Source organism: Cryptotermes secundus, unplaced genomic scaffold (assembly GCF_002891405.2).
Source record: "Cryptotermes secundus unplaced genomic scaffold, Csec_1.0 scaffold721, whole genome shotgun sequence".
Lineage (NCBI taxonomy): Eukaryota > Metazoa > Arthropoda > Insecta > Blattodea > Kalotermitidae > Cryptotermes > Cryptotermes secundus.
Window position 1 is genome coordinate 183,449 of NW_019733845.1, and position 12,438 is coordinate 195,886.

The window sequence follows — 12,438 nt, forward strand, 5'->3', positions numbered from 1 at the left end:
AGAGTTTGAATTAGTAGTTCCTGTGTAAAACTGCTCGACACTATTTCTTCATTATACTCATAAACATGAGGTGTCAGCACAGAGCGAAACATGGCACTGCATAATCTGCTGCGGCGTTCTCTATCCAAAAATACATTTTGTATATACCGAGAGTTGTAATTGTAATTGGTGATCATGTCGGCAAACTTCTTTGTTAATTGAGGAGACATCATTTCTATTACGAAATACGGAAATTCTGATAGACTTCTTTCCATTTGACGGCATTCGGCCAAAACGCTGACTTCCGTATTGCAGTAACCTATTCTGATAGACGCTTCTGCCTGACGCAATATCGAAATCTATCCCGCCAATGTACTGCAAAAAAGGTTGACACATTCCTGTAAGCACTTGTCTTTCAGAGTCATGGGCTGTTTCAGTTGCGGCATGTTGATACGTCCTACTCAGGTCACTGACGAATATTCCTGTTATGTAGCTTCCGCACTGACAACAAAGAAAACAGTTACGTGATAGCTTTCATTGTTGCGTGACGTAGTATTTACCGATTGCCTACCAACAGTTGCTGCACGGGCTCCCTTGTTGCTTGACGCAGTGTTTACAAAGGCGTTGATGAACAACGCTGCATAGCAACCAGTGCGCTTCGGCTCGGCACGGACAAACACCGCTTTCCTTATTGTTGTGTAACCTCGTTTCCACTGTTGTGTAACTTGGCAACCGACCGTTTATCAAGGGTCTGTCTTCGTGGTAAATCGTCCCACCTCCCGTTGCCCAGCAACGGTTAGACATGACACAATATTTAACATTAGCAAAAGAAAGAACAGGTGAGGAGATCCAAGGCCCACAAATAATGAAACTTGTTCCGGAAGGTGGCTCTGCTTTCGCTATTATTTCTTGTTCGGGTTTATCATCGATTATGAAAATGGAGGCAATATGTTCCTCTGAAACATCGGTTGATAACAATAGACTACAAGGAGTCACATGCCAGAAGACAGTAATCTTCATAAGGAAGCTTGATCCTATCTCATTTTATTTTAATAATTCAGATCGTCATTTTAAAGGATCATAATTGAAAAATTTACGTAGAGTGATGAACCTTTAAAGTAGATAAAATTTTAAACTTTTACACAATCTCTCATAATATAACAAGTTGAGAGACTAAATTAGGTTTACCTCATCATATGTAGGAGCACGTGGTAGCGTAGTTGGTTGAGGCATTATGTCGGAATAACGAGGGTTCAATTCCTGATGAGGTTATTGTATATTTCAATCGACCTAAACCATCCAGCTGCACTATGGCCTTAGGGCCGACACAGCTTCTAACAGAAATGAATACCAGGAATATTTCTGGAAATAAAGGGTGGCCCGGCGCCTAAGGCTGTGAACCTCAGTGCTATCTGTGAGCCGATTGTCTAGAAAACGTGGAACCGTCGATGTCTCACAAACCTATGGATTTCTATGACCTGTTACAGGGATTGCTTTACCCCTTTTACTCATTATATATGCTTCAAGGCCTAATAGCGGAAGAATGGTGGTATCACAAGCTTCATGGACAACCGAAAAGGCATAAAGAATACTGAATTAAGTCATCTGCAGAGTCAATGTGAAAGATTATTAAATATACTCCATTTGACCAAGTTAAGGGAAGAGTAGAAAAGTGTTCACTTCAAGTTGAAGCTATAGTATCTTGTTCGTGAAATTTGTTTGAATTTTATTAAGGAAGTCCTTAATTGAACATTCCCTTAAAAGTTAATTTACTTGCGAACACTCACACAATGAATGCGTAAAAGCGAGGGGTTTCTCGAAACTTAATTAGACTTTAATTAGTTATAATCCGAAGCGTTAAATTAATTCCAAACCAGAAGTTCTCATTTGTTACTGAACCCCAAATCTGTGCAACAGAATACAGACAGAGGTGTCTATTCATTTATGGCTCTACAGCCTTCCGTTGGACCTCGGTTGCTTTTTCAATTTCTGGATCTTCTTTTACCCAGTGGGCATGACTCCATGGACGGGGGATCAACCCGTAGCAAGACCGCTACCTACACACAGAACAACACAAGCACAGAATAAATGCACACAAACATCCATACTTAAAGCGGGATTCGTACCCATGATCACAGTGCTTGAGCGGGCATAGACTGCGCGACCTCTGTGATCGGCAGACGGATGTATCTGTAAGTGATTTGGACTAGTGTCCTAAATCTGCTGAAATTAATATAATAGTACCAGCGTGACATCGAGTGAGGTTCTGAAGCTCGATAATCCATAAATAAAATATAGGAAGTTTCCCATCTCACGCTCTTAGAAAGCGACAAACACTAATGAGATAGAACTCTTCTTTCACTGCTACTCACCAACTACGGTTAAACAAATGCTTGGCGATGTCCCCCACGTTGTAGAATTTAAAGCATTGCATTCTCACTGGATAATGGAGTTCGGATAGACGCTACTATAACAGATTTTGCGAAGACTTTCAGTTTATTTCCCCATGACCGCCTCTGTGGTATAGTGGTCAGAGATCTTGGCTACAGATTCAGAGGCCCCGGGTTCGATTCACAGCACTACCAAATTTTCTGAGAAGTAGTGAGACTGGAACACGGCACACTCAGACTCTTGAGGATAACTGAGAAGCTGCTTCAAAGAAATAGCAGCTCCGGTCCAGAAAACCAAGATTAACGGCCGTGGAGATCCGTTGCGCTAACCACGCGTCACTCTCCATCCGCTAAAGTTGGCACTGAATTCGCCGACAAGCGGCGGTCGCTCGGTCGGTATAGTTCGCTTGCAGACTACAGGCCACGGAGTTTTTTATGATCGGTTCCTTAAGAAAATTGCGGCCTAAGTAGTGGACTCGAAAATAGATGTATGGATAAGGGAATTCCTTTTTGGAATAATAGGGTGAGCTACGAATTAACTTAAATATTTCCGAATTACAGCCTTCAGTGCTACAACGGTACATTAGTATACAGGGTGTCCCAGGAGGAATGTGCCAGACTTCGGGTGGGTGTTCCTTATGTTAAAGTATGCCGATATAAACCAAAACACCTATGTCTAAAGTTGAACGGTTACGGAGATAATGGCCCCAGAAAAGTGTGGTCTTCTGGCGGGTCCACGCACTGTACCTGTCAGCTGACAAGTCTTATCTATGTTTGTATCTTGAGTGTCGTGATTCCTACTAGCCGTAAGTTTATGTGCTACCTTCAGGGTACTTTGCGGCCGCGTTTTGATTGGTTGGTAAATTAGTTGTGTGGAGTTGCTGAAATGCCTTTTGTGTTTTCACACGTGGAATATTGTGATATGCATTTTGTGTATGGATTTTGCGATGGCAATGCACGTGCTGCTGTTGAAGAGTACCAAAGGCGTTTTCCCGATCGAAGGATTCCATCTCGAAGTGTATTTACGCGAATTCACCAGACATTGCGTGATACTGGTTCTCTTCCGAGTGTTTCTGTGCACTCTGAAAGGGAGGATGTACGAATGAGAAACACACGAGAGAACATTCTTGAGATGGTTCAGAGAAGTCCGCGTCTGCCCACTCGTAGAATGGCCTCTCGCATCGGCGTATCACGTATGCAGGTGTGGCGAACTTTACATGATGAAGAGTTGTATCCTTACCATGATCAAAGGGTACAACATCTGGAACCAGGCGACCATGCTCAGCGTATGGATTTCTGCCACTGGATGAAAGCTCATCCCGAACTGTTAAGCGTCATTTTATTCAGTGAGGAGGTGTCTTTTACCCGGGACGGTGTAAATAATTTACGAAATGTGCACACGTGGTCCCATAATAATCCCCATGAGATAATGGTAACGAAATTCCAAAAGAGACTTTCTATGACTGTATGGTGTGGTGTGCTTGGGAACAGGTTGATCGGACCTTTTGTGTTTCACAACAATTTAACTGGAAACACGTATGAAGCCTTCCTGAGGAGTGAGTTACCATGTTTGTTGGAAGACATTGCAGCTGGCGGAGGACATTTTGAGTATAAAGCAGGTACCGTATTTTAGTAGTTATGTAGTCGGCTTATACCAGAATGCGCAGTCAGCCACGTTACGTCAGCGCTTTCCATGCACGTGTTAAAAAAAATGCAATACATTTATCGAAGGCTGTTTTCTGCAGGATAAAGAACTGTTATAAGAATGAGGCCACGACGAGAAATAAACTAAGCTACAAGCTCCGTGGTTTTAGTCCGCAAGCGAATCATACCGACTTAGGGACCGCCGCTTTTCGGCGAAGTTAGTGTCAATTTTAGATGATAGAGGGTGTCGCGTGGTCAGTGCAACAAATCCCCAAGGCCGTTAATTTCGGTTTTCTCGACCGGAGCCGATATTTCCTTGTAATAGATCCTCAATTATCCTCAAGAGGTTGAGTGGACCCCGTTCCAGACCGGCTACTTCTCAGATAATCTGGTAGCGCCGGGAATCGAACCCGGACCTCTGGATCAGTAGCCAGGAACCCTGACCACTAGGCCATAGAGGTGGTTCCACGAGAAGAAATAGAGATTGTTTTACTATTTTCTAGAACGACAGCCATTGGCTACCTAGGTCAATAACTTAAATATGAGAACGTGAACATTTTTATAAACATACAGAACTAGAACACGAAATGAGGGAGAGGCTAAAACAAATTATTTCTCCTTAGTGGTTTCGGGGTGCAGCCACAAGAAGAAAAAATGTTATGATTTAAAAGGGAGTATGGGATAGAGAGTTCGCTACAGTTCTGTGTTGGTCTGCTCTGACGTCGGAATTAGTATATTTACTAATCAAAATTAAAAATTAGAGACACACAGTAATCATCCAAGTTAAACATGATGACGTAAAATGAGTAATGTAATTCCGAATTGTGAACCGTCATCATCGCTACAGTCTGCTGACGTCTCTGAGGACTGAACCTGCCACCTACGGTGTGCATATGCACTTAACGAAAGGCGCTCCACCCGTCTAATACAATTTTGATCTTGATGAAAATTTTACCAGACGCAAAGAATTTACCTTTCAGATAACTGTCTTCATGTCGGTGTCAACTACTAACATGTCTATCGATTGGTTTATGGTTCCAGTTCATTGAATAGAAGTTTGTGAGCTTCATTTATCACACATCATCGGGTAAAGAATTACATGTCCAAGTTGCAGGATGTGTAAAGCGCACTGGAGGACCATGGTATGGCATGCTTTAAAGTAATTCCTCCGCCCTTTCCCTCCAGGACTGAGGAAACATGACAACCCAGGTCAGAGAAGTTGGTCTATAGGCGAAGACTCACTTTGAATACCTCCAGATTACGAAGAAAGGCAGCACAGCACATCCGTGAACTAGTACAGTACCTTTTAATGTGTACTCGGCTGTGTAAATGCATAAGCTCGCAACGGATTTCTAGTATTCCAATTTGCAAACGGATGACCTTTTTTTATTATTTTGTTATTGCTAGTGGGGTCCTTGTACTGCGGCCACTTCTGGCCTAATGTACCAGCCCCAGATGATAGGTGAGAGTGATTGTGGAGCAATTGGTGGAACGAAGATTGGCAGGGGAAACCGAAGTACTCGGAGAAAACCTGCCCCAGCGCCACTTTGTCCACCACAAATCCCACTTGACCAGACCCGGGCTCGAACCCTGGCCGCCGCGGTGGGAAGCCAGTAACTAACCGCTTGAGCTATGGCGCGGCCCCAACGGATAACCTAACTCCCACGGAGTCAAATGTCTGCAAGGGACTGTGGGAAACTACGACATACATCAGAATATCCGGTGCCCCAACCGAAATTCGAAGGAAGAACCTCCAGTTCCAGAATATGGATGAAGAGCGTTGCCGCTACACCAGTCTTCTCTCTATATCAAAATCAAGTGGCCAAAGACAGAAAAAAACATTTCGATTCTGTGGATGTGCTTTTGCAAAGTCATACCTCATGATTTTTCCTTGCTCTGTTTTCTGCATGCTCATTTCAGATCGGCGAGGCTCCGCTGTGTACCAAGAGAACCTTGTCCAAAAATATCGTCACGTATAAGGGGTTTTGGATTGGGTGATTGGATTTATTGGCACTTCTTTACAATCACAAGCAGTTGTATCAGCTCACAATCATTGGCTGCTTACGACTCGCTCCATTCTTTACTGCATGATGAGCGTTTTCTATTCCACTGTGATGAACGAAGTGTAGTGTAGGTGAACAAGATCAAGGACACATAATATATTGTTTGCACTTGGGACGGAATTGTATCATTATATCATTTATCGTATGGAGTGCAACAGGATGCTTAAATATAATATTGTGAACGAAGAATCACTTGTCACTGAATCACTGAACTCCCTTCAGAATTCTCTTACGAATGAATTACGACTTCCTGGCAACTCGAATATAGATCACCACCTCGAAGAGTCCGTGCTATTCTGCTTTTCCCGTTGTCACGAGAACATGCTTACCGAACCGTTGCCTAGAAAATGGATTATTCCATGTCTATTCATTGCCTCGGGAGCGTGCTTATCTAACCGTTGCCTAACAGTGGCCATATTCTTCACAATGTGTTAAACACAAGTGTATGCCTTAGATACATATCTTTTGTTATAATCAAAGTGTAATTTTTATAATTCTGTATTTCAGCATCCCGTTGCAATTTTTCAAATCACGTCCATTGTTTATCTTGCGTCAAAAGTGCAACACTTTTACATTCTACACTTCAACACTACATATTTCGGCCTGAAACGGCTATTTTCAGGTGTTTTATGTTACAGATATTTTACTAAATTTGTGTTAAAAACTGCTACACTGTTTTAATTCGTGTTAAAATCACACGCTGTAGTGTTCTTAAGTAAAACGAGATAAAATCCTTTAAAATTTCTGTTGCATATTATTTCACCTCACCCGGGGTGTCGTCATTTTTGTAAATGTATCAAGGTGTTTTTCTCGGCAGCTTGCCCCTCACGTTCGTGGTCTACTTTCAGTTTTTGACTGCCATATGCTCCTGGTTTGTGTGCGCTTCCTCCACAGCGTGTGGTGATGTCTTTATTAGTCTGTTTTGACTGCCATATGCTCCTGGTTTGTGTGCGCTTCCTCCACAGCGTGTGGTGATGTCTTTACTGGTCTGTTTTGACTGCCATATGCTCCTGGTTTGTGTGCACTTCCTCCACAGCGTGAGGTGATGTCTTTACTAGTGTCTTTTGACTGTCATACGCTCCTGGTTTGTGTGCGCTTCCTCCACAGCGTGTGGTGTTGACGGAAGATAAACAATGGACGCTAATATGATTTTTATACTATAAACCCTCTCTTGAATACAAAAATAACTTTGAATTGAGGCTTATGCGGTGTACATTCATATAAAGATATTTATTAATATATCAATCCGATACGACTCGAAAAAATTTTTTCAACAGATGTCTTATAGGAACCAGTGGTATGCATTCAGCGGAGAATTACAAGACCAGAAGTAATCTCCCCTTAACGAGTTCGTTTCTTGAAAGCCATTCAACGAAAACAACAATTTTAATACCATATACCTCAACGAATATGTGGACCTGATGAAGTAACGCCTCTCAGTCGACTCACTACCTTGAAGAAGCGTAAAAGTGAAGTTAATCTTGTTGGATGACAGCGCCGTGGTTTCAGTTCCTTCCGTTCTTTTCGTATTTCTTTTCAAATTGAATTTAAAGTTGCGGCCAACCAAGCCCCTTTCAGAAAATGGGGTGGTACAGGACTGTAATTCTATTACAGGGTGCACAGTACCGCCATGTTGTAGTTTGTCTATCTATTCATCTCTCCTCTCCGAAGGTCGAACGGAATCGTGAGATTAAATCGAAGTTGAAAACTGTCCGCACAGGCTCTAGTCCGGCATTTAAACTTCTCACGCAAACAGCCCAAAGCGAATCGTCATATTCCCTAGCTCTACGACATTCCGTCTGACAAATGAATGTTCCCGTACCTTAAGGAACCGGAGTGTGGTGCCCATCTCATCTTTCTTTCTTCATCGTCCTAAAACACTGGGGAAATATTACACATTTTTTTTACTTCTTCGTCTTTCAGATTTCTGTATTTCCTTGTTTCTTCCTCTCTCACATATTCTCCTCACCACTTTATTCTCACCTTCCCTTGCAACTAGACTTTACCTTTGGAGTGAGAGGCTAAGTTTCACAGCTGCTTGTAGCAATAAGTGAACTCACAGTTTGCTGGTAAGTATAACAATACCAACGCTTCGTGTACCCAGCCGTTCAGAAGAGAGCACTATTACATCAAGAATTAAAGCCATGGAGCAACTGGCTGTTTTGAAATCCATTGTGTGTTGGACGAAAAGACAAATGTATGCAGGGTATTTTACTAATTTGTAATAAATTCAGGAGAAGCACATTTACTATTCTTTGGGGGGGGGGGAGGAGCGCTGACAGAAGCGCTACGATTATTAGTGGGAAACGAATCGGAAAGAAAGGGTACGGAGGGCTGGGGGGGCTCATTTCAGATATCTCTAGGCATTTTCATCTAGAGACCGAGGAAAAACACGAAAAAGTTCAGTCAGGTTATCTTCTTCTTCGGATAAAGTCTAGACTCACAAGACCTGTAGAATTGAAATCAGGGGTCATTATTATTGTGGCGCGGTAGAGTACTTGGTTGAGGCACTATGCTACAAGCCAGAAGGCCGTTGGTTCGAGTTCCGATGAGGTCACTGGATTTTTTCAGTTGACCTAATCCTTACACCCGCACTATGGCCCTGAGTTCGACTCAGCCCCTGAGAAAAATGAGTACCAGGAATCTTCTTGGGCGGTAAAGGCTGCCGGCGCGCAAGACTGACAACCACACCGCTATCTATGAGCTGATTATCTAGAAAATATAGGACCCTCGACGTCTCACAACCCTGTGGGCCTTCACGGCCTGTTACAGGAATAGATTTAACCTTATATTTATTATTATTATTATTATTATTACTATTCGCTCCATTACCTACAGGTTTTCCTCCCTGGAGAGTCTGTATGTACTATATTTTACGTTAGTCAGGTCCAAGTTTGAATATGCCTCAGTAGTTTGGAACTCCATCACCTCGACTGATGCCAATAAGCTTGAGCGCATCCAGCAGAAGTTTGCGTCCGTCTGTTTTTATCGTTTTTCCCTTCATATTTCATATAATTATACTGATGCTTTAGAGAAATTAAGCCTGCAATCTTTACATAAACGGAGACATCACCTTGATGCACTTTTTCTTGTTCAGGTCTTTCATGGTCTTAAATCCTGCGCTTCTCTTTTGGAAAATGTTAGCCTTCGTNTTTTTTAATTATTTTTATGTAATTCTATATACTTATGCTAACCTTTCAATAGGCCTCTGTGCTGTTAAGTTGTACGTAAATAAACATGAATTGAATTGAATTGAATTGAATTAGGATGTTGAGCTGCCACACGAATAAATAAGAATTAATTGGATTATTATTACTATTAACTTCTATGTGTGTGTGTGTGTGTGCGTGTGTGTGTATGTGTATTGTCCTTTCTCACTTCATAATGGAATAACCATTCCAAACGTACTTATTTTATCTTCTCACCTGTTAATGCCAGCTTTAAGTTTTCTTGGAATTATTATTAATTTAATGACATTATATAGACTGTCTTATTTGTATTTTGTCTTTTAGTTATATCTGTATTTCTATGTACTCCTACCAACTTTGTTACTGGCCTCTGTGCTGTTAAGTTTGTAGGCAAATAAACACGAACTGAATTGAATTATTATTATTACTATTATTAATATTATTACTATTATTATTTATAGCATTTATGAGCACTATATGTATTATATAAGTGAAGTTATATCTTTCAGCACTTAATTGCTTCGTTCTGCACTTTCGTGCAAATCGAAACAAAGTTTAATTACACTTTCAGTTTTGTATTTGGTGTACTGATGAAGAATTTTAAGATTTATAAAGCTGTAATTGTCGTAAACTGAGCTTCTCCCATTAATAATAATTTTAGAAGGAGCACAGCGTCCCTACATTCTAGATAGATGATGCAGTTCCTTAGGGATTCCAGGATAAACAAGTAAATTTTTGCCTAACTATGTAAGTTGTTGGACAGATTTCAATGTTTCCTTCTATTCGCGGACACTTGATATTAAGGGGAATATGTAGAAGATTGTTACATTTACTGTATGTACTTCTCTATACTCATTTAAGAGCAACATTGACTGCTTATCTTAACCATTTCTCCTGCTGATATTCCAATCTCTTCTTATATAAATTAAGAATAACCGATTAAAATGATGGCGCTTAACTAGGGGCAAGTGTCACTACTCCTCCGCTTCGTCTTCCTATTTGAGTGCTTAATTTAACATATGGAGAAGTTTACCTTCAAGTTGTTATTGCATTAGCTATGTGAATTTATCCTATTGAAAGTATTTCTTTCTAAATACAGCATTCTGAAAGATATTCTACATTATTCTGTGGAGCAGAATATTCTTGTGGAATCAGCAGGCTTCTGACCTTACTCAAAATATCCCCTCACTGGATCCTATCCTCAGCCAAATTCATTTAGTGCACTTCCATAACTTCCATCTTATTATAATACTATATACGCATTGGTCTCCTTAGTGGTGTCCTCCCTGTATGTTTGAGACCAAAGTCAAGTAGAAAAATTTCACCACTTCCAAACATGCTAAACCTCTCACTCGTTGACTTATCTTTGAATGGAACCTCCTAATAATATTTGGAGACATACAAACTCTGATTTTCCTCTCAATGTAACCTCCTCTGTTGCTTCCTTCCTCGTGGGCCCAAGTACTGTCCTATATAAAACATGTTTAAGTCATAAGTCTGACTATAGACAGTGGAGTGAGGCTTTCACAACTTCATGTGAAAACCTGAGGTGCAACTTGCACCAGTGCTAGAGATGATTGACATATTTTAATTAATTTCCTTGTTGAGAAATCGTGTTAAAGTACTAAAATTTTCTCATCGTGAAATTTTCATTACTACTCATGTCACTGGTTCCAGAAACGTGCATTAGAAGATGCTGTTGTCAGGGCAATACGTTATGGGCTCTCGGAATTCGAGAGTTTGCGATGAAACGCCCTTTCATCTTGCTCCTAACCGTCCAAAATATTCCAGACCTGAAAGCAGTTGGTCCTGCTGCGTCTGTGAGAGTCTAAGATTGGGGCCAGTAACTGTTTTATCATTCCATTCGAATGTTCAATGTGATCTTAAATGCGTTACACACTCGATGCGTCCTATTCCAGGAACAGAACTCAATCCTGTGTTTACCCGTCCAAGCGACCTACGTATCGAACTTTCAAATTGTACAGGTTTTCCTGGAAATCTCTTACAAGTCTCTGTACGACAAGGGTACAGGTCACATTTTTTTTATTTTCCTGTAATTTATATGAAAAGGAATAAGATTTATTTTTGACAGCTGCCCGAAAATACTTTGGCCACTCAGGCGGGAGAGACAGGCAATATGCTCATACTCCTGCTACACAGATTTCAATTCCGTGAAACATTCAATCAATCAATCATGATACCTGTGTTGAAATGCCACGTGTGAGTTACATACTCGTATTTGAGTAACGAGTACCATGTATAACACGATTCCTGTGAGAGAGGCGGTTTTCTAAGAAAAATAATTAGAACATCCCCTCTCAAATTTAAGTATGTTAACGGTTCCCAATATGAAATCTAGTCAAGTCCGTACAATTGTAAATAATTTGGAAAGTACAGGATCGTTGTTCATTGAAGAAAGAATTGAATGAAAAAGCAGAGTACTTACAGAAGATACTCGTAAATTAGATGACACAGGTACCAGGCTTCACCATTCTCCTCGAAGATCCCTGAGACTTCTTGTGCACCGGAGACCGGTTTCTGAAAACGTCAGCGCGAATTCCCATAACGCTCTTGAAATTTCAGACAATAAGACGACGGTATCCGACCGACACACAAACTGGTTTCATGGTACCTGTTAAAAGATTTTTAAGGGCGATGTTGAAGAGAAACTGTAATGCAGCGCTGTCCAACGTTCTTATGTACTCGGGCACAATTCACTGATGCCTATGGAGGTGCGGGCGCCACCACACGCTGCTACTACTACTAGTACTTCTACTACTACTACTACTACTACTACTAATAATAATAATAATAATAATAATAATTATAATTATAATAATAATAAACAATAATAATAATAAAATTTTTCGAAAATATTTAACAGTACTCAGACGTTCAAAAATGTCTCTTGTCTTACAATTTGAATTAATATTAAAAATCGGCTCAATTATATGTGGTTAAGGAGGGCGCCAGAAAAATATATCACGGGCGCCATGGCGCCCGAGACGCCGCGTTGGACAGGGCTGCTGTAATGCATATACGTTCATATTTCGTCAAGTCCATTACCATTACGGTCCAAGTTGACGAGAGGAATACCTGCCTCTCCCGCCTGAGCGGCCGAACGATGTTATGGAAGCTCTGAGACGATTGCACTGTACAAGAAGACAAATTGCG

General features: G+C 41.0%; 1 protein-coding gene across 3 annotated transcripts in view; it reads left to right on the forward strand.

Moving 5' to 3' along the window:
• Positions 1–12,438, forward strand: part of LOC111868272 (lutropin-choriogonadotropic hormone receptor) — a 155,044-nt gene that overhangs the window by 84,413 nt on the left and 58,193 nt on the right. The window lies entirely within an intron of this gene.